Source organism: Arachis stenosperma, chromosome 4 (assembly GCF_014773155.1).
Source record: "Arachis stenosperma cultivar V10309 chromosome 4, arast.V10309.gnm1.PFL2, whole genome shotgun sequence".
NCBI classification, from domain to species: Eukaryota; Viridiplantae; Streptophyta; class Magnoliopsida; order Fabales; family Fabaceae; genus Arachis; species Arachis stenosperma.
In genome coordinates, this window is record NC_080380.1 from 137137103 (window position 1) to 137156511 (window position 19409).

General features: G+C 39.2%; 1 pseudogene; it reads left to right on the forward strand.

The window, feature by feature from the left end:
• Nucleotides 1–2618: 2618 nt before the first annotated feature.
• LOC130975650 (uncharacterized) lies at nt 2619–17436 on the forward strand (annotated as a pseudogene).
• Nucleotides 17437–19409: the final 1973 nt, after the last annotated feature.

Here is a 19409-nt window from a genome sequence, read left to right on the forward strand (position 1 = left end):
TGAATCAAAAAGGGACTAAGGACATGCAAAATCGAAAATTAAAAGAAAAACAAAAGCATGCAATTGACACCAAACTTAAAATATGAAACTAGACTCAACTAAAAGACTCTGAACCAACAAAAATAAAACAGTCCTAATCTAAGCAACAAGATAAGCCGTCAGTTGTCCAAACTCGAACAATCCCCGGCAACAGCGCCAAAAACTTGGTGCACGAAATTGCAATCACACTTTTGCAACCTCGCACAACTAACCAGCAAGTGCACTGGGTCGTCCAAGTAATACCTTACGTGAGTAAGGGTCGATCCCACGGAGATTGTCGGCTTGAAGCAAGCTATGGTTATCTTGTAAATCTTAGTCAGGATATCAGAAATTATCAGGATTGATTGTGAAAAGCAAAAGAACATGAAATAAGTACTTGTTTTGCAGTAATGGAGAATAGGTTGAGGCTTTGGAGATGCTCCATCTTCTGAATCTCTGCTTTCCTACTGTCTTCTTCATCAAACACGCAAGGCTCCTTCCATGGCAAGCTATATGTAGGGTTTCACCGTTGTCAGTGGCTACCTCCCATCCTCTCAGTGAAAACGTTCCTATGCTCTGTCACAGCATGGCTAATCATCTGTCGGTTCTCGGTCAGGCCGGAATAGAATCCATTGATTCTTTTGCGTCTGTCACTAACGCCCCGCCTGCTAGGAGTTTGAAGCACATCACAGTCATTCAGTCATTGAATCCTACTCAGAATACCACAGACAAGGTTTAGACCTTCCGGATTCTCTTGAATGCCGCCATCAGTTCTAGCTTATACCACGAAGATTCCGGTTAAAAAATCCAAGAGATATTTACTTAATCTAAAGTAGAACGGAGGTGGTTGTCAGGCACACGTTCATAGTTGAGAATGATGATGAGTGTCACGGATCATCACATTCATCCGGTTTAAGAACAAGTAATATCTTAGAATGGAAGCAAGCATGATTGAATGAGAAACAGTAGTAATTGCATTAATCCATCAAGACACAGCAGAGCTCCTCACCCCCAACCATGGGGTTTAGAGACTCATGCCGTGGAAAGTACACAAAGAAACGTGTAAAGTGTCATGAGGTACCGATACAATGTCAAAAGATCCTATTAATAGTAAACTAGTAACCTAGGGTGTACAGAAATGAGTAAATGACGTAAAAATCCACTTCTGGGTCCACTTGGTGTGTGCTTGGGCTGAGCAATGAAGCATTTTCGTGTAGAGACCTTTTCTGGAGTTAAACGCCAGCTTTCATGCCAGTTTGGGCGTTTAACTCCAAGTTTTATGCCAGTTCCAGCGTTAAACGCTGGAAATTCTGAGGCTGTTTTGCCACGCCGGTTTGGGCCATCAAATCTTGGGCAAAGTATGGACTATCATATATTGCTGGAAAGCCCAGGATGTCTACTTTCCAACGCCGTTGAGAGCGCGCCAATTGGGCTTCTGTAGCTCCAGAAAATTCACTTCAAGTGCAGGGAGGTCAGAATCCAACAGCATCTGCAGTCCTTTTCAGCCTCTGAATCAGATTTCTGCTCAGGGCCCTCAATTTCAGCCAAAAAATACCTGAAATCACAGAAAAATACACAAACTCATAATAAAGTCCAGAAAAGTGAATTTTAACTAAAAACTAATGAAAGTATACTAAAAACTAACCAAATCATACTAAAAATATACTAAAAACAATGCCAAAAAGGGTACAAATTATCCGCTCATCAATTACATACTACTGTGCCATTATTAGAGGATTCTTCCACCCCAACAGATTCATCAATAGTTTCATTCATCCACTAAAAATAACGGCACCCAGTGTTCCTCGTCTGCCCAACACAGATACAGTTCATCAAGCTCAATTCTCAACTGGGGGAGACAAATGAAGCAGAAAAATCATACATACCTTCCACAGAGGATACCTGAAAAACCATCTTCCTGGGTTTCTCCTCGTCTTTGACTTCAAGGCCACCACCTGAAGACGGTAGAAGCATGTCCCATTATATGGCTTGCTCACATGTTCTTCGAGACCTTCAGAGCTACAATTTTCCATAGACTGTGTCCTTCGATTACAATTTGACATGACTCTGCTTCCACCATGCATGGCTCTGGTTAGGGTTTCGCTTGCTGCTCAAATTGGGGAAAACGTTCTCACCTAATACTATATAAGGGAGAGAAAGGATTGAGAGCCTAATACGGATGCCACGTTGGATTTCCGTTTGCCACATCACCAAGTTCCGTTTAACGGAAAAGGATTCTCCTCACTGTTGGGCAGATTTGCTCCATTTTTAAATTTTTCAAGGGTATGATTGTCGTTAACGAATATTAGGGGTATTTATGTCAGCGTTTTACAAATTTGGGGGCATAATTGGTAATTTACTCTTTTTAAAAATAGTAAAAGCTTTGATCATTAGTTAGAAAATATAAATAGATCTAATGATACTAACACAAAAAATAGATATACTAAAACAAGACACATAAGGAATTCTAATTTTCTCACTTTGCATAACTATGACTAAAACAATTGCTTATTCTTCATTCTTAATATAAATTTTGAGTAAGTGTTTAACGTTCCGTATCTATGTTCTTGATATCCCGCTCCTAATCATCTTATAGTGTAATGGTCTTTTCAGCTCAATCAAGTAGTGTATTACTTCGCAACGCATTGTTTCTGAAGATGGTATGGAGAGAGAAGCCGGTGAGAAACAAAATTTTTTCAGTAGTTTATCTATATGTTGTCATCATATCCATTTTCAGTCACTCTGAATTTTAAAATAAAAACAGTGATGGTACAATGTTGTTCAATTGTTATTTTCAAAGTTTTAGTTAGTCAAAGTGAGGTGACTTTTAGATGCTTCTCATTTACTTAAGTTAAGATACATGTGACTCATGACTGAATATCTATAACATTAAAACATATAGAATGCAAACACACGAACTTTGACTTGATTTCTCTTCCTACAAAAAAAAGTGTAAAATGGCATTAATATTCATTAATTAGGGAAGTTTATGTGATGGACTTAATCTATCTCTTTTTCAATGGCGGTTGCCGGTGATTCTGGTGGTCTCCTTCGTCAAGATTTTCTCCAGATCTACGAGCTTATCCTCCTTCCTCGAGCTTCTGCTCTGCTAGCTTCTCCTTATTCATTAACGTGCCTTCTCTTCCTCGATCTGTTTTTTAGTTTGCATTTTAACTTCTCACTTCTAGATCTGTAACTAAATTCACATCCTCTTGTTCTAATTACTTCAATGATTGTTATATGCTAATTGTTTTAATTGCATCCTCTCTCGATAATGTTTTCATTTTTGACTTTGTATTCACTCTTAATTATTGTTTCTAGCATTTCGTCTTTCATGAGGTTTTAATAATTGACTCGATGCTCTTTATTGCTTATTTCTTCCTAGTAATTTCATGGAAGTTCTATTTCAGTTCATTTCTTATTTAAGTGCTTTTATGCTTTCTCTCCCTCAATAACTGTCCACTTTGATATGTTAATCCACCAAAGTGGAATATGAATATCCCTATTTGGTTTCTAGTTATAGTTGTTACTATCTAGTATTTCTCACTTATATTTGTTTATTAGGAGATAGACTAACTAGATATATTGAGCCTGTGTTTATGTCTTAGCTTTTAAAGCACTTTGAATATTGATGCAAATTTAGTTGTATGCTTGGATAATTTTCTTTTTTTTATTCCATAGCATTTAAGGTGTCTCAATTATTTTATTTTATTTTAGAAAAAAAAATTAAATTCTATAAGTAGTACCTAATTTCATTATTTTGTTGCAAAAATTCATCAGTGTGTTGCTCGACTTCCATGGATATACTTATCCCCTCTTGTTCCCCTTATATGAGTCTGTATTTTCTGATAAGAAATGTTGAAAAATCTCGTGAATTTTGGACTTCATTATACCTCGTGGTAGCAGAAAGCCTGACCTGGAGGCTGATGTGAGTGCTTCTATGTGCTTCTTTTTCCTTGCCTTTTTGTAACTTCAGTGAGAACCTGTTATTTAGCTTTGATTTATTAATTTATCAGCATAGGACATTAAACTTGCACTATATTTTTTGCTTTATCTGTGAATATAATTATCTGCTTTAATTGTTGGGTGGATACTATATTGACTTCTGCAGAAAAATCATGACGAGCAGTCTCCACCAAATGCAGAGGTCATGGACCAAGAATCCAGTGAATTCCGTCGGTTTGAGACATCGAGAAATAAGCTAATAGAACTTGAGAAATGCGCCAAAATAGTATTTATAAGTCCACAATGCTTAATTGCTCTGATAATTGTGGTTGCTAGATTAATTTCTATATTTTGAAATATAAACTGGTTTCTATTGTTTATCATAATAATGTAGGCTGAAAAATCTGACTTGAAAGAAAAACTTAAGGGTCTCCAACATGAGGTTCATGCTGCTGAGCTAGACTGGGGAAGGTTAAGCTTTAATTGTGATATTTCATATTTATGTTTTACTTGGACTTGAGAAACTTTTCTCCCTTATAATTTGTTATTGATCCAGGTTAAAGAAGGAAGAGACTAAATTAACGAACAGCATAAATATGCAGCCAACTGTTATGATATTTTATTATTATTATTATTATTATTATTATTATTATTATTATATTATTATTATTATTATTATTATTATTATTATTAATTGACTTAATTATTAGGATCTAACTATTTCATGACTTCTTTAATTTGGTTTTCGTTACCATGTTAACATGCTAATACATACTTTTTTTCTTTAAACAGTAAAAATAGTCTCAAATTTCAATTATTAATAATACTTTTATAATCGTGTGTGTATATAATAATAATACAAGACAGTGGATATTGACTCACTTTTCTTGTTTAGTTTTATTTTTCTTTCTTTTAGCTAAATTGACTTTCGGTTTATCTTGCTATTATAAGTTCATAAGCTCTAAAAGTTGACGCAGGGAACATGGACCAAAGTCTAGAAAATACGTGGAAGGTGAAGCTTGATAACTTAATAAAGCTAATCACAAAATATTAATCTTATTATGATCATGTGATAATTTCTTAATAAAAGCATGGATAATACATAAGCCTACTTTATTTTATGCCAAACCACTAGTTAATTATAAGCATTACTCAGTGACCAACTTCTTTGACATAAAAGTCTCAAATATGATGATAAAAACTTTAAGATAATCATAGGTCAGCTTTGATCTTTTTCTCTTTTAATTATCTTCTAATGCCTATGGGTATTGATGCCAGGTTCTTTAAGAGTTTTTGAAACAAACCAAAGATTCTGATGCTCCGAGATGTAAGGTTTCAGATCTATAGCTTGTAGATCTAGGAGAATGGTTGGAGGATTTGAAGAGTAACAGCGAGGGAATTCAACCATGTTAGAGGAAATTTAAATCTATTCAAAACATTGTTCTATGAAGACTCTGTTAAAAAAATCATGTTATGATATTTATAGTTAAAAAATATGTTATGTTTGATATTTTGTATAGGAGTTATTATTTTTGATTTTCAATACTAAAAAATTATATATTATGTTTAATATTTTATTTATAAGTTATATAATATTTTGTTTATGGATTATAATTTCTTGTTATTGTGAAATTTAATAAAAAATTATTTGTTTAACGCGATAAAAATGATGATAAAAAATTATCTTTTTAAACGATAAAAAAATGTAAATTTTACCCTGTAAAAAGGGCGGCTTGTAATTGTCATTTTAAACAACATGAAATTCTATTTTAACCTGGTAAAAATAGCAGTCAGGATAAAAATAGCAGTTCAAAAATACCGTTTTAACTAATCAAAATGCCACTGTTAGAGTAAAAATGGTGATTCAAAAGTGCCGTTTTAACCAATCAAAATGTCATTTTAACCAACTAAAATGCATCTCTGTCTGGATAAAAATGGCAATTTATAAACATTGTTTTAACCCTAGAAATAATGGCAGTTTAAACCGCCATTTTAACTAACCAAAAAATGCCATTTTATTTGGAAATAATTGAAGTTTGAACCACCATTTTAACCTATCCAAAAACCGCCATTTTAACCTAGATAATTGTGGCGGTTTTTTAAAAATTGTCGTAATAACTAGAATGGCACTCAGAATAACGACATTTCTTGGAGGCGCCATTTTTGGTAATAATGGTGGTTCTAACTGCTGTAATTTTTAAAAAAACCGCCATTTAAATCTTTTTTTCTTCGTAGTGTCTTGATATTCTAATAACTTCTCTTTACATGAAAAAAAAATGATCCCTTATTGATAAACTCTTATGCAATGTATGAATTTGACCTTAATTTTTTTAAGTATTCTGTTAATAGTACTTTGATTTTATACCGAAAGTTCTTATCCCAAAAGTTTGTCGATCACCTTCTCTTATCGAATGACCATTTTAATTATCTTGTCTTCAAGGATCACATTCTCTTTCCAAAGGATTGTTTTCTCAAATTTTTAATGCACGGATATTAAAATGCTTAATGCGTATCTAACAAAGAGACATTATATCATAATATGCAATACTAATATCTATATTAAAAAATATTTAAGATATGACACAAAAAATAGTATAAAACCTTTACCTCTAGTAAAATTTATAGAAATCTTATATATATTCCAATGTAAATAGGCACAATTCATTAATAAAGAGAGATTTATTTTATGGCTAGATTTTGTATGTGTTTTGATGTAGGTATAAATCTTTAGCTAACAAATAAATTTCATATTTCTAAATACATGCATGAAATTAAGATTCGGAGAATTTTGTTAGAACTAATAGAGCATAAACTGTTAATAAAAATAATATGAAGAACAAATAAATGATGAGTTATGATGGCCAAATAATCTTTTTTTATGAACCCAATATAAATACTGAGATTGCAAAAAAACATAAATTCTATGCAAAATCTCTGAGTTCGTGATGGCTTCATTGTAGAAAGAAAATTTTCATATTCTTGGTGTAACACCCTAACTACCAAAGCTCATGCTTCTGGCTGTGCAACTCTGATAGCTCGGACATTACGACGACACTTATACTATTTAATACTAAAATATGAGCCTATTTAAAACTTTAAACCATAATACCGCTCCCAAAAATACTTTCGTTCGACAACATACATCCATATATACCATATAACTTACAAAAACTCATAAAGGATACATCCATATAGATACATATATTTATAAATAATATCACAAGCAGTATCCAATACAATTCCTATCCCTCTTACAGAATATCTCAAGATAAAGGCGAGGGTACAATAAATAATAATCTAAAGCAATGTAGAACATCTCAACAACAATTAAATAAACTCTTCGTGACTTCTGCGCCTACATCCTGAAAGGGAAAAATGTAGGGGCGTGAGAACATCATCCTCGAAAGGGTTCTCAGTAGAGGGTTTTTGGGAATTACTGTAATAGGATACGTGAAGATAAACCGTACCAGTGATTAAAAACCGTCTTATGCCTCTTTTGAAAAACAACGGTTTACAATAAAAGAGAAATCTAAAAATACTTTTCCGAAAGAGGAATCATTCAATTTTTGAAAACTCAAAAGTCTTTCAAATCGGTTTATCTATGCCGAACCAAAATAGCCTTTCATAATTTATTCCAAACCAGAACACAAAACCGAAGTCAACCATCGGTTCATCTCATTCCATCCACAGCCTTAGGCCCAAACAATCCAACCATCAACCAATCACCACAGTCCAACAGAGTCTCAGTAGCAATCACAAATAGAAAGATGCAAGCACAAACAAACAGTTATTACAAGTAGAACAATTAGCAGTTAATCACATAGGCAAACCAAGTACAGTATGCACACAGAAACAATGTCACATAGATGCATATGATGCATGCCTGTCTCTAGTGGCTGATGATATCATATGTCGGTTATAGAGCCAACCCGACAAGTCCTGGTAGCTAACCATTGGACTGTCCCTCTATCGCACTTCCCCAACTCGAGTTATACTCATCATAAACTTGATCATAATCATGATCCATATCCATCACCTTCACTGGTGAATATTTACCGGGGCGAGCTCATCCGGGACTTTCACAGTGCCCGGCCACACTTACGACATAGGGTCAAAAGAGCTTCGAGTCTCAACCTGGAGCACGTGGTGGCTAGCCACTACTTTCTCCTAAGGAAACTCTTATCTCCAATAGTGGAAGTGCAACATTCACATTTATCAATGATTCAGCATATACATGCATTCAATCTCATCCATGGATCAACATTCATCTCAGCCATTCGGCTCACGATTCAGTCCAGAACCAGCCAATATTCATATCATACACAGCCATTCCGACTCACGGTTTAATCCAGAACCAACCAATATTTATAATCATACACAGCCATTCCAGCTCACAACAAAACAACACTTCCACATTCAACATCATCAATTCATAAAATCGGTATTTAAGCCATAAATCACTTTTTTCCAAATCATTTCACTGAAATCAAGTTTCAACTCTTTTCAGCCTTGGCTTTGAAGATCTCATTTTCAAATCATCTCAGGCTCATAAGCCAAATTTACTCAAAGTGAGTTCCCTTTTTAAAACAAAGCCACTATCGGCATTCTCTTCCCAAAACTTCCAAAACCATAGCAAGTTAAGGATTTATTTCAAAGCATTCAAAATTATCCCATCCAACAATGGGATTTTATAACAAAAGTTTCCCGACAGAGTTCCAAGTCTTTAGGGAAGGTCAACCTATATCAATTCCTTAAAATTCATTGAAACTCTTAAAATTATAGATTCTCGGTTCAAGTAAATAAAACTGAATTTACTATAAAACCAGCCATACAAAATCACAAGTTCCAACCCGGTCCAAAAATTAACTCATTTGAAACGGAACCGGTTCATTTGAATCAAACCACTTTCAGGTTTCTTTTTGGAACCCATCTTTCTAACTCTTCCAAATTGCCTCAAACTTGATTACTCAATCAAAAGTCTAGATTCCTTTAAAATCACTAAAAGCTCCTTTTTATATTGAAATCAATATTAGAGCATCATTCTTTCCTTCAGTGATTCAAACGGTAAAAATAGTTCATTTATAAATGTGCCGAACTCAACGCATAAAGTTTATTAAATAAATTAAGCTTGAAAACATAAATATTCTCTTAATAAATCAAATAATACAATTTCTCAAATCCAACCCTTTTTAAATAACTTTTCAAACAAGACTAGGATTTTGCAGAAATTTCGGCAGCACCTCCCCTAAAACTTGGACTTTTGCCACCCGGTTCGGGTCCCAACTAAACCGTTTCTCATTCCTTTCAACAGCTCAAAACCATAAATCAATTCAAAAGCAAGCTAAATCCAACATTCGCCTCAGTGGCATATCTCAAGGAAACTGTAAAACCCGGTTAATTAACGGCTAATTAACCCATAAATGAGAATTTATTCTAGAAAGTCTAAAATGTGATTTTTATGGCTAAATGTGATAGAGGAGACTGAGACGAGAATTTTGGTACCAATTTTATAGAATTCGGACCAAGATTGGACCGAACGGGCCAAACCGGGCCAATTGGACCCAACGTGGGCCCTTGGCCCAACATAACTTAACCAAAACCCTAGTTTTCAGCACTCTCTCTCCTCATTTGTTACACACACAAGCTGAAATTAGAGAGAAAGGGAGGAAGAACATTCTCTCAACTTCTCTCTCTCACTTGATCTTCAAATCACCATAACTTTTGATCTAGAGCTCCGATTGCCGCCCCGTTTGCGGCCACGCGTTCACCGCGGAGAGCTCTACAAAACCCATATAATCAATCTTGAGGTAAGCCACACCTTGCTGTTCGAAATCTCAGCCCCTATTTTCGAGTTTCATGGGTTAAATGTTGAGATTTTGGGTTCTTTGATGTTATAGGACCCAACTCTCTTGAAGGAGAAGGTTAATCTTGTCTCCTTGGACCTTGGAGGTGGTAAGATTCTCAACCCTAGTGTATTTTGTTGTTTTATGATGTTTGGGTTTTGAGATGTTGTGTATGGGTATGATGGTTGTGGCTTAGGTTGTGTATATGTGTATATGGAGCTTGATTGGTGACCTTGAAAAGCTTGGAAAGGGTTTGGTGGTGAAAAATCTGTTCTTGAAGGTGTTGAGGCCTTGAGAGCTTGTGGATAAGTGGTTTGGAAGTGCTCCGGTGGAGCTTGGGAAATTCGGCTAAGGTATGGTTTCGGTTTCCCGTATCTAATATGTAATGTGGTAGGAAATACTTAGGCTAGAGGCCCTAAGATAGGCATTGAATGGTTGATGTTGTTAAATGATTGAGATATATGATGTGGTCATATATGTGATGATGATTATTGATGCCTTGGTGGTATGATGTATGAGAAATATGCATGTTGTGATATGTGCTTGATGATTGGTTATGGTTGAATTGTGGGTTGAACCATGTTGATGGTAAGTATGATGTTGATTGTGTACAATAATGATTTATTGGAATTGGTGTTGTTGAGAATTGGCATGAGGAATAGTATATGATATGTCAATGTGTTTGGGTTTGAGCCACTTGGGTGAAGTGGGGTAAAATAATGAGATAGTGATTTTGGTAAATTGTGGTAATGTGTCAATGTGTGAGTTGAGGAGGCTTGATGTTGAATTTGATACATTTGATTGACTTCAAAGAAAGGGATGAAATTGGCATGTTTTGATTGATTTTGAAAAGAGTTGAAAATGGTTTGTTTTGAAAATGGCATATTGTGGTTTTGTATGAAAATATGGTTTTTGGGCTTACTTTGACGGGACATAATTGGACTACGGATCCTCGTTTTGTATCAAACCTGTTTAGAAATGAAATTGGATCCGGGATGTCCATACCGTTCGAAGAACGGGTGAAAAAAACGATTTAAAATGAGGAAGTTATGTCCGTTGGAAGATGGGGTTCAAATCTGTAAATTCTGCAGCTTTTAACTTAGAAAATTTTTAGCAGAATGAACCCTTGCGCGTGGGCGCACCTGGCGCGTGCGCGCCGATCTTCCGAGAAGTGCCATCCACGCGTATGCGTGATGTGCGCGGCCCGATTGTGCTGCACCCAATGTCCGGTCATTTTCCCGAGAGTTATGCCAGAACCGTGCCTGTGTTGTGCCTGGGGCACGAGAACACCCGCGTACACGTGGTTGACGCGTGCGCGTCGATTGGCAAGTTTTTAACCCACGCGTTAGCGTGCATGACGCTTGCGCGTCGATGAAGTTTTGAGGCCACCCACGCGTGCGCGTGGAGTGCGCGTACGCGTGGCCCTGTTTTCATCCCAAAGTTGATTTTGAGTTTTAAAAAGCCAAATCTCATACTTCTAAGCCTCCGATCTCACCATTTATGTCTTAAATCTTTATGACATGCCTAGCTATTAGCAAGGAGCTAGTGAATGAGGTAACTTGCGAGTGAAGCAAGGGAAAAATGAATGATCAATGAGGATCAAGATGATTATGTGAGATGCGGAGGATGGTGGTGGAAGTGCTTGTTATGCCATTGGCCGAAGGGCCGTAATTGTTTATGTATTGGCTGGTTCTGGATTGAACCGTGAGCCGGAATAGCTGTGTATGCTATGAGTATTGGCTGGTTCTGGATTGAACCGTGAGCCGGAATGGCTGATATGGATGTTGATCCATGGATGAGAATTCATGCATGTTGATGCTGAATTATTGATAATTGTGAAATTGCACTTCCACTATTTGAGGTACGAGTTTCCTTGGGTAGTAGCAGTGGCTAGCCACCACGTGCTCCAGGTTGAGACTCGAAGCTCTGTTAACCCTATGTTGCAAGTGTGGCCGGGCACTGTGAAAGGCCCGGATGAGCTCGAACCCCCGTAAATATTCACCAGTGAGGGTGATGGATGGATGGATCATGTTTATGATCAAGTTTATAACGAGTATAACTCGAGTTTGGGGATGCGCGACAGAGGGACAGTCCAATGGTTAGCGACCAGGACTTGTCGGGTTGGCTCTATAACCGACAAGATGATATCATCGGCCACTAGGGACAGGCATTCATCATATGCATACTATGTGAATTGTTTGAGATTGCCTATTTGACTGCATATTACTCGCTAATTGTCTAAATGTCTTAACTGCTCCTATTTGTATATTCTTGTCTGGTATAACTGTGTTTGTTACATTATACTCCTGCTGGTGGTTGGGAGGTGAGAAAGAATTGGAAAGGGAAGTATTAGTTAGACTGAAGAATCTTTAGTCAGATGCCCTTATATGGTTTAGCTTGTTTATAAGCTTTGATATTATCTGGAGGAAGTTCTAGGATTGCCTTTGGCTTTCCTCTATTATATATTATGTATGTGGAAGCTGTTACCATGCTGGGGACCTCTGGTTCTCACCCATGCGGATTTTTTGGTTTTCAGATGCAGGACGTGAGGTTTCCCGCTGAGGCATGCTGGAGACTTCTATACTTGCGAAGATCCTTTGTTCTCGGGGCTATTTTTGGTTTATATGTTTTGTTTAGATACTTTTATCTCCATTAAATAATACAAGCTGTGATGACTCCTTTTATGGGAGAATTTTGGAGAATAGGTTTTATGTATTTGTGTCCCTTTGGGTTTCCTTGGGGTTTTCCTTATTTTATCATATGTATATATTGTTATGCTCGGACCGGTTCTTCGCAGCCGGATCTTGAGTCTTGATATTCTGTTTTTGACACTCTCTTGTATATATATAATCTCGCGTTGGTTTATCCTTGTGCGTTACGTTATCGATCGGAGTGTTGCGCTTTTGAGTTGCGGTTTTTTTACCACTTTTTCTACAAAGGCTCCTAGTTATAATCAATCATTCATACTACTATACGTACTAAATTTTTATTTTAGAGGTCGTAATACCTTGCCATCTCTGAATTATGACTTAAGCATAAGGCTAAGTATGGTAGGGTGTTACATTATGGTATCAGAGCAGTTCGTTCCTGTAGAGCCTGAGGGATGGATTGACTATGCTTCTGTGCATTCTCTGTGTGTGTGTTATGTGCTATTAGTATATCTACTTGATATAATTGGCATAAACGTTCATGAGCATGCATTTGGGACTTTGAAGTACTAGACTTCCGATATTGAGACTGATCAACTTAATATCGATTGTTTGGTATGTATAGGAACCAGATGCGTAGAGGTAGTGCGAGAGGTCGTACTCGTGCACCGGAGAATAACCTAATGACCCGGTGAACTTTATGGCTGCGTTGGAGAACATGGCTGCTGCTATGCAAGCCACTGCTGAGGCTCTTGGTCAACAGATGAACAACCATGGTAATGATGGAGGTGGAGTTCAGGGCCCGATGACTCTAGCAAACTTTTTGAAGGTTAATCCGCCTAAGTTCAAGGGAACTACTAGCCCGACTGAGGCTGATACATGGTTTCAGGCTAGAGCGCGCTGCAAGCGCAAGTGGTGCCTGAAGGACAGCGTGTCGAGTTTGCTACCTATATGCTTGTCGGTGAAGCATCGCATTGGTGGCAAGGCATCCGACGTCTTCTGCAGCAGGGTGATGACTATATCACCTGGAATGTCTTTCAAGAAGAGTATAAGAAGTACTTTCGACTTCGGCTAGGACGGCTAAGGAACTTGAATTGTTACAGCTGAAGCAAGGTACCATGTCCATATCAGAGTATACGGACAAGTTTGAGGAGCTGTTCAGGTTCTCTCGCATGTGCCAAGGGACCCCGGTGGACTATGAGGAATGGGTGTGTTAAGTATGAAGGAGGACTCCGGAGTGTATCTTCAGTTCAGTGGGACCCAATGGAGATTAGGACTTTCTCCGAGTTGGTGAACAAGTGTAGGGTTGCTGAAGAGTGTGTAAAGGGCAACCGCTGAGAGAGGGGGTCAAAGGGGATCATTCCCACAGAATCGAGGGAAGAGCTTTGCACCTAGGGGTTCGTCTTTCAAGAGAGGAAGCTCTTTCAGGAGGCCCAACAACAACAACTCCCAAGGAAAGAAGTTTGGGAAGCCTCAGAATGATCAGCTTGCGCTAGGTGTGGGAGTCACCATCCGGTACCATGCAAGGCCGGATGGGGTTTATGCTACAATTGTGGAAAAGCGGGGCATAAAGCCGCCAATTGTCTGGAGAGGCAGAAACAAGGTGCTGGGAAGGCACAACAGACTGGTCGGGTGTTCACCACTTCAGCTGTAGGAGCTGAGGGATCTGAGACACTCATTCGAGGTAACTGTGAATTAGCTGGTCAAACTTTAAATGCTTTATGTGATTCGGGAGCATCACATTCATTCATTACATTTGAGAAAGCCCACGAGTTAGGGTTGAAGATTGTAACCTTAGGTTATGACCTAAGGTATAATGCTACCCATGAAGCCATGGTAACTAGGCTAGGATGTCCGGAAGTTTCCTTTAGGTTCAAGCAGCGTGATTTTGTTCATAATTTAATCTGCTTACCGATGGTCGGCCTTGATCTTATCTTGGGATTGGACTGGTTATCTAAGAACCATGTTCTGCTAGATTGTTCCACAAAGTCGGTGTACTTTATGCCGGAAGATACAGAAGGGCCGGTCGTGGTGATAATTATTACTTGAACTCGATGATGGTGAACTGTTCTGGAATTGAATGTCAGGGTATCATGTTGTTAACCGCGGGCGTTTCGGGAGATGATCAAGGTTGGAACAGATTCCGGTTGTGTGTGAGTTTCCGGAAGTGTTTCCCGATGATATTGATGAGTTCCCACCTAACCGAGAGGTTGAGTTTGCTATTGAGTTGGTGCCCGGGGCGGGACCAATCTCAAGTGCTCCTTATAGGATGTCACCGTTGGAGATGAACGAGCTAAAGTCTCAGTTAGAGGATTTGTTGGGAAAGAATTTTATACGACCAAGTGTTTCTCCGTGGGGTGCTCCAGTGTTACTGGTGAAGAAGAAGGATGGGAGTATGCGGCTCTGTGTGGACTACAGGCAGTTGAACAAGGTGACAATAAAGAATAAGTACCCATTGCCGAGAATCGATGATCTGGATCAGTTACAAGGAGCTGGAGTTTTCTCTAAGATTGACTTGCGATCCGGTTATCACCAGATAAGGGTGGGGGCGAGGATATCCTAAGACCACTTTCAGGACTCGTTATGGTCATTACGAGTACACTGTGATGTCCTTTGGGTTGACGAACGCTCCTGCGGTATTCATGGATTACATGAATAGAGTCTTCCGTCCGTTTCTGGATAAATTCGTTGTTGTCTTCATCGATGCATACTGATTTATTCCAAGACTGAAGAAGAACATGCGGAACACTTGAGGACCGTATTGCAGATTCTAAAGGAGAAGAAACTTTATGCAAAACTGTCTAAGTGTGAGTTTTGGAAGAGTGAGGTGAAGTTTTTGGGCCATGTGGTGAGTAAGAAGGGCAGTAGATCCAACTAAGGTGGAGGCGGTGATGGATTGGAAACAACCCACCATAACAGAGATAAGGAGTTTTCTGGGTTTAGCTGGCTATTACCGAAGATTCATCAAGGGCTTTTCACAGATAGCTTTGCCAATGACGAAGTTAACCCGAAAAGACACTCCGTTTGTTTGGACTCCTGAGTGCGAGGAGAGCTTTCAGACATTGAAGAAAAAGTTGACTATGCACCTGTGTTAGTGTTACCCGAGCCGAACCATTTGAGGGTATTGTGATGCCTCATTAAAGGGTTTAGGGTGCGTGCTGATGCAGCATCGTAATGTGTGGCGTATGCCTCACGACAGTTGAGACCTCATGAAGTTAGTTACCCTACGCACGATTTGGAACTCGCTGCGGTTGTGTTTGCCTTGAAGGTGTGGAGGCATTATCTCTATGGGGTTAAGTTCCAAGTTTTCTCTGATCATAAGAGCTTGAAATATCTCTTTGATCAGAAAGAGCTTAATATGAGGCAGAGAAGGTGGATGGAACTGTTGAAGGACTACGACTTTGAGTTGCATTACCATCCGGGAAAGGCGAACGTGGTGGCGGATGCGTTAATCGGAAGTCGTTATATGCGGCTTGGATGATGCTTCAAGAGGAGAAGTTGCTCAAGGGATTTGAGAGTCTGAAAATGCTCGAGAAGTATCCGGAATTTTGTGTTGAGCGATTAGATATCTCAAGTGATTTTAAGACCGAACTCCTAAAGGCTCATCAAAATGATGAAGCGTTATGGAAGGTGTTACCGGCTATTGAGCAAGGAACGGTGGAGAGTCGGAAGAAAAAGATGGGTTATGGAGATTCAAGGGTAGGATCATTGTGCCGGATGTTGGCACTTTGAGGCGAGATATTTTGAAGGAGGCACACAAAAGTGGATTCTCCATTCACCCGGGAAGTACTAAGATGTACCATGATTTGAAGGCGATGTTTTGGTGGCCGGGTATGAAGAACGATGTGGCGGAATATGTTTCAAAGTGCTTAACTTGTCAAAAGGTAAAGATTGAACATCAAAGACCTTCCGGGATGTTGCAACCTTTAGAGATTCCGCAATGGAAGTGGGAAAGTATTGCAATGGACTTTGTGTCGGGATTGCCAAGGACTAGGGCTGGTTTTGATGCTATTTGGGTGATTGTGGACCGACTGACGAAGTCAGCTCACTTTTTGCCCATTCGAATGACTTACACCCTTGAGGAGCTAGCACGGTTATACATAAAGGAGATTGTGAGACTTCATGGTGTACCTGCTACTATAATCTCTGATAGAGATCCTCGTTTCACTTCAAGATTTTGGGGTGCATTTCAGAAAGCTTTTGGAACCCGATTAAGCTTGAGCACGGCTTACCATCCTCAAACAGATGGTCAATCTGAGAGGACGATCCAAACACTAGAGGATATGTTGAGAGCTTGTGTTTTGGACCAACCGGCGAGTTGGGATCGGTATATGCCATTAGTGGAGTTGCATACAATAATAGTTATCATGCGAGCATTGGAATGGCTCCGTATGAGGCCTTGTAGGGAGGTCAATCTCCGCTATGTTGGTATGAAGCTGGAGAGAAAAGCTTATTGGGGCCAGAAATGATAGCTGAGACTACTGAACAAGTCAAGAAGATCCGTGATAGGATGCTTACGGCGCAGAGTCGTCAAAAGAGTTACGCCGATCAAAGGCGAAAGCCCTTAGAATTTGAGGAAGGAGACCATGTTTTCCTTAAGGTTACTCCGACTACTGGAGTAGGTAGGGCGATTAAGGCAAGAAGTTGAATCCTCGATACATTGGTCCATTTCAGATCCTAGAGAGGATTGGACCGGTGGCGTATCGGATGGCTCTACCACCTCATCTTTCGAACCTGCACGACGTGTTTCACGTGTCGCAGCTTCGGAAGTACACTCCAGATGCTAGCCATGTGTTGGAACCTGAATCGGTTCAGTTAAGGGAAGATTTAACGCTTCCAGTGGCTCCAGTCAGAATTGATGATACTAGTATCAAACGGTTGCGTGGAAAAGATGTTTCACTAGTCAAGTGGCATGGAGTCGAGGCGGCGTTGAGGAACACACTTGGGAACTTGAGTCAGAGATGCGATCGGATTATCCGCATTTGTTCTCAGGTAATTGCATTTGAATTTTGTGGGCAAAATTCCCAATTAGGTGGGTAGAATGTAAAACCCGGTTAATTAACGGCTAATTAACCCATAAATGAGAATTATTCTAGAAAGCCTAAAATGTGATTTATGGCTAAATGTGATAGAGGAGACTGAGACGAGAATTTTGGTACCAATTTTATAGAATTCGGACCAAGATTGGACCGAACGGGCCAAACCGGGCCAATTGGACCCAACGTGGGCCCTTGGCCCAACATAACTTAACAAACCCTAGTTTTCAGCACTCTCTCTCCTCATTTGTTACACACACAAGCTGAAATTAGAGAGAAAGGGAGGAAGAACATTCTCTCAACTTCTCTCTCTCACTTGATCTTCAAATCACCATAACTTTGATCTAGAGCTCCGATTGCCGCCCCGTTTGCGGCCACGCGTTCACCGCGGAGAGCTCTACAAAACCCATATAATCAATCTTGAGGTAAGCCACACCTTGCTGTTCGAAATCTCAGCCCCTATTTTCGAGTTTCATGGGTTAAATGTTGAGATTTTGGGTTCTTTGATGTTATAGGACCCAACTCTCTTGAAGGGAAGGTTAATCTTGTCTCCTTGGACCTTGGAGGTGGTAAGATTCTCAACCCTAGTGTATTTTGTTGTTTTATGATGTTTGGGTTTTGAGATGTTGTGTATGGGTATGATGGTTGTGGCTTAGGTTGTGTATATGTGTATATTGGAGCTTGATTGGTGACCTTGAAAAGCTTGGAAAGGGTTTGGTGGTGAAAAATCTGTTCTTGAAGGTGTTGAGGCCTTGAGAGCTTGTGGATAAGTGGTTTGGAAGTGCTCCGGTGGAGCTTGGGAAATTCGGCTAAGGTATGGTTTCGGTTTCCGTATCTAATATGTAATGTGGTAGGAATACTTAGGCTAGAGGCCCTAAGATAGGCATTGAATGGTTGATGTTGTTAAATGATTGAGATATATGATGTGGTCATATATGTGATGATGATTATTGATGCCTTGGTGGTATGATGTATGAGAAATATGCATGTTGTGATATGTGCTTGATGATTGGTTATGGTTGAATTGTGGGTTGAACCATGTTGATGGTAAGTATGATGTTGATTGTGTACAATAATGATTTATTGGAATTGGTGTTGTTGAGAATTGGCATGAGGAATAGTATATGATATGTCAATGTGTTTGGGTTTGAGCCACTTGGGTGAAGTGGGGTAAAATAATGAGATAGTGATTTTGGTAAATTGTGGTAATGTGTCAATGTGTGAGTTGAGGAGGCTTGATGTTGAATTTGATACATTTGATTGACTTCAAAGAAAAGGGATGAAATTGGCATGTTTGATTGATTTTGAAAAGAGTTGAAAAAGGTTTGTTTGAAAATGGCATATTGTGGTTTTGTATGAAAATATGGTTTTTGGGCTTACTTTGACGGGACATAACTTGGACTACGGATCCTCGTTTTGTATCAAACCTGTTTAGAAATGAAATTGGATCCGGGATGTCCATACCGTTCGAAGAACGGGTGAAAAACGATTTAAAATGAGGAAGTTATGTCCGTTGGAAGATTGGGGTTCAAATCTGTAAATTCTGCAGCTTTTAACTTAGAAAATTTTTAGCAGAATGAACCCTTGCGCGTGGGCGCACCTGGCGTGCGCGCCGATCTTCCGAGAAGTGCCATCCACGCGTATGCGTGATGTGCGCGGGCGCGCCGATTGTGCTGCACCCAATGTCCGGTCATTTTCCCGAGAGTTATGCCAGAACCGTGCCTGTGTTGTGCCGGGCACGAGAACACCCCGCGTACACGTGGTTGACGCGTGCGCGTCGATTGGCAAGTTTTTAACCCACGCGTTAGCGTGCATGACGCTTGCGCGTCGATGAAGTTTGAGGCCACCCACGCGTGCGTGGAGTGCGCGTACGCGTGGCCCTGTTTTCATCCCAAAGTTGATTTTTGAGTTTTAAAAAG